We start from the raw sequence: 3,923 nt of genomic DNA, 5'->3' as shown, positions 1-3,923 counted from the left end.
TGTTACTGAGCCCCAATCTCAGTTTCATAAGAACGACTAATAAATGATCTTCTAGCATGAGACTTTCAGTTCGCTTCTGCACACTGTCTTTAATTTTTGACATTAACCAACTGAAGATGACTGAAGTTAACCCAGTGAGAAACAGAAAGTGTGCAGCATTGTTTTTGATCGGGGAGAATGAGAAGATTTCTGAAGCTCCTCTTTCAGTCTTTCATTCTCCTCTTTAAGTTGGTAAAAGTCTTTTCTTAAGTTGACATATTCAGTGTTGAGTTGATCATACTTCTCACTGAGACTGTTGTATGCTGCTTCAGGGACCATAGCCTCAGCTTCTTCCACTGCTTCCTCTGGTGTCACTGGATCATCATTAGCTGGAAGACATTTGTGAAAAACAAATGACAAAGCAGTTTGATAAATGTATGTATGACAAAAACATTGTACTGTGCATAAAACATTTTGAATGTTCTTACCATGGCAAGAAGCCTGTTGCTCCACTGTTGAACATTCCCGTTTCCTCTTTCTTTCCAGCCTTAGAAAAGCAGAACAAAACAGAGAAGACAGAGATTTTAGTGAGGAAGACTGCACACACGAGTTACAGCCTATGGTAACACTCACCTAGCCACATTAAGAAAACTCAATTTCACCTACCTCTCCAGCTTTTCCACAGGCCTGTCATTCTGCCGTTTATAGGAAAACACAGACGGGACGAAGTCAGGGCTGTCTTCATCCATAGAAGCCTGTCCTACAAAATAAGAAGAAGTAATTAAAGCTAGTGTCAGCCTACCTTATTATGTAGTTAGCTAGCTAAGGTTATCCTTTTCGTTGGCTACTAACTGTGGTGAAAGTTAGCAAATCCAACTACTTGAACATAATACCTGTACATGACACGGGCCTTCTCACTACTTTCTACGATTGCAAACCTGCAACGGTTGAAAGGCAGACGACACCAACAGTGTACGTTTATGTTAACGTTATCTAACTGCTAATTAGTTGTACTTCGAACAAAGTTTGCTAACTATGACCTCAAAAAGTCAGCATCACGACAGAAATAACTATACTTGTTAACGTTACAATTTATATTTAAGTGGGCATTTAGCATTATGAGAAATATGTAGATAACGTTACTTTAGCAACGAAAGACAATAGTTTATTTACCTTAACTTACCTGATATGAAGTATGCGCTGCATACGCGAGCATTTTTGATGATCGTTTCTGTCCAGTCCGCTCGTTTTATTGCGTTTAACCACAGCAGTCTTCGGGTTTTTTGTATGGCAGTGGCAGCAGGTATGCGATAAAATTTCAAATTGCCTGTACTCCGTCGATTCTGGCAACCAACAACACAACAAGATGACATTTTAAGCTCCTTGTGCAGCCGACCCTGTGCTGGTTTGTATTGGCCGCCTCCGGTTGTCCGTTTGTTTTGCCTCCAGCTAACGCTGTGACGTACCTCTGACGTCAGCTAAAAAAGGGCCTATAAGAAGCCTAATAAGTCTCCTTTAACGTGTGTGCGTGTGTGTGTGTGCGTGTGTGTGTGTGTGTGTGTGTGTGTGTATGCTTGAAGAGTTAAAATTGTGTCTGTCAGTGTATTAATGTGCCTGTGTATGTGTTCAGTGAAGAGGACACAAACAGGTGTGCAGAAAATAGCTTAAATTCAGTCCACCAATCAGAACAGAGGACCCAGTCCTTTGATCTTTAATCAGCTAACTTACGACACCAAGGTAACCAGCTCTACAATAGAGACAGATAGGAAAATCCTTCTGAGACTTTCTGTCAAACAAACCTCCATTGAGACAAAACTATAGGTTGTATCGGCAAAATGACCTGACCAGCTGCAGCAGAAGGCATTTGTGAAAATTGTAAAACCACACCTTCACCCACGTGGCCACCATGGGCAACAACACAACCAGTTCCTCCACAACCATACCCCATGCAATGCCAGAAACCACCATCAACAGGACAGTATAAGCCCAGGACAACAGGATTCACTGGCTGTTACAACTGTGGACAGCTAGGACACTGGTCCAGAGATTGTCCTTTTGAAGGTCTACATGCACCAGTGCCTTATGGCCTACAGAGAGGAAGAGAATCATGAAACAGAAGAGCACCACCAAACACAGGGAGAGGAAGAGGGAGTAACATGTCAACTAACTACTCCCAGTTGCCAATGACTGCCTGGGAAGAGGAACAAGGTCCAGAAGAATCCTGGCCACACGCACCACCTGGGGGCCTCACTATGCAGATTCCAAGTGATATGGACAACTTCAACTGCCGCCAAGGTAGCTGAGAGGGACACCTGGGTCTATGCATCACAGTGCAAAGTGTTTCCCCAGTGAGGATCCCCTCCAACAACACAGACAATGGCTGCAGCGCTCACCACCGTCCTGGTCAGCACTGTTCAACAAGATGACAGACAAATCTAGGAGCTCTCAACAAACAGACTGCACTAGTACTCATATAACCACAACACCCACACAGATTATTGATTCATTTGCACTCACCAATTGAACTGATGTCATTTACACTGATTTTCTACACGGACTGTTGCACACAAAAAAGGAAAATAACTGTCATAACCAGTGAAGATGCAAGAAGAGGATGCAGAGGTGAGACGTAACATTGGCATGTTACCAACGAAGGAGGAAGAGGTCAGAGAAGAGGAAGATGATTTTTTGCTTAAACCATGATTTGATTTTACAACATAATTGTAGATATGTTAAGTCTAATAGTGATTTCACACCAATAAATGGTGTGAAAGGAGGGATTGTTGAGTTTTAAAAAGTTACAACAAACGTAATGTATTCCAGTGTTTCAGTGTTTTTCTTCAAATGTAAAACTGCAGGATTTTAGGCCAGGCAATTGCATTAGAATGTTGATTAAACCATTGTTTGTATCCTCTTTGTAATGTGAAGAAAACTGACACCTCTTTGTTTAGTGCCAGAAGGACTGTTTTGTTTTGACTGTTTCATTGACACTTAAGATGGGGTGTCAACCATTTTGGAGACAAGCCCAGTTGTTCTCTATGATAAATTTAGAGTAAAAGACAGTTTATTCGTGTAGATTGAAGGGGGGTTTCACGTCTGGGATCGGTGCTTTTTTGTTCGACCAAAAGGTAGAACAGTAAGGTACACCCTTCCCAATTGGGTGACGAAGAAGTTAACCAAACGACCAATGGCTATGGACCCACCCACATACCTGGAGGATATTAACAATTTATTTTGTGAGAATCAGGACTGTAAGCTGTGGATCTGGGAGGAGAAGCAGCTTTTCAGTCCACTGCTGGAGGCGGCTTTAGCTCAGTCTGTTCGGACTTGACTGAAAGCTGTAAATCTGAACGGAGGACCAACTTTTCAGTCAACTGCAGTGTTATTTGTTTGTTCTGTAATGCCATCTCTTTATTCACTAATTTTTGTAATTAAATCTTTTTGTTAATTTTCATTGACTGAGCCTCTCCTTTCTCAAAATCTGAAAAAACGCAACAGTATCGGCAAAATGACCTGACCAGCTGCAGCAGAAGGCATTTGTGAACAATGTGATATGTTTTTTGTGTGGATAAAGTAAAAAGAAGTGAGGTTTTCAGTGAGTTAAAAAACTGGTACGTTCTGCTCTGCTCCAGAAATTTTGAGGAGAATTTATAATGGCAGCCTATGGAGGAGTTGGCTGGCGCTCTTGTCCTTTGGAAGGGCACAGCGCCAAATCTATAAGTCCGAGGGATTTGATAAGCACATGTGAGGAACCACAACAAAAATACCTACATTTCTAGTATGAAATGTGATGATGATATTTGAAGAGTTAAAATTGTGGTCAGGGTAGCGAGTTAAAGAGAAATGTTTAAGATGAAATTTCAAGATGCCTGCCCTCTAGCGATGATGTCACCCACTCTAACTCACGCAATACACACCCATTAATCGCTGACGTAATTGCTGAC

General features: G+C 41.8%; 1 long non-coding RNA gene across 1 annotated transcript in view; it reads left to right on the top strand.

The window, feature by feature from the left end:
* Positions 1 to 495: 495 nt before the first annotated feature.
* The window catches only part of LOC123984348, a 4,231-nt gene continuing 803 nt past the window's right edge, over positions 496 to 3,923 (top strand). The window contains exon 1 of the long non-coding RNA XR_006828424.1: positions 496 to 1,800. This is a non-coding gene — a long non-coding RNA (uncharacterized LOC123984348). The remainder of the gene's footprint in view (positions 1,801 to 3,923) is intronic.

Source organism: Micropterus dolomieu, linkage group LG02 (genome assembly GCF_021292245.1).
Source record: "Micropterus dolomieu isolate WLL.071019.BEF.003 ecotype Adirondacks linkage group LG02, ASM2129224v1, whole genome shotgun sequence".
NCBI classification, from domain to species: Eukaryota; Metazoa; Chordata; class Actinopteri; order Centrarchiformes; family Centrarchidae; genus Micropterus; species Micropterus dolomieu.
This window is presented reverse-complemented; position numbering and strand designations above follow the sequence as displayed.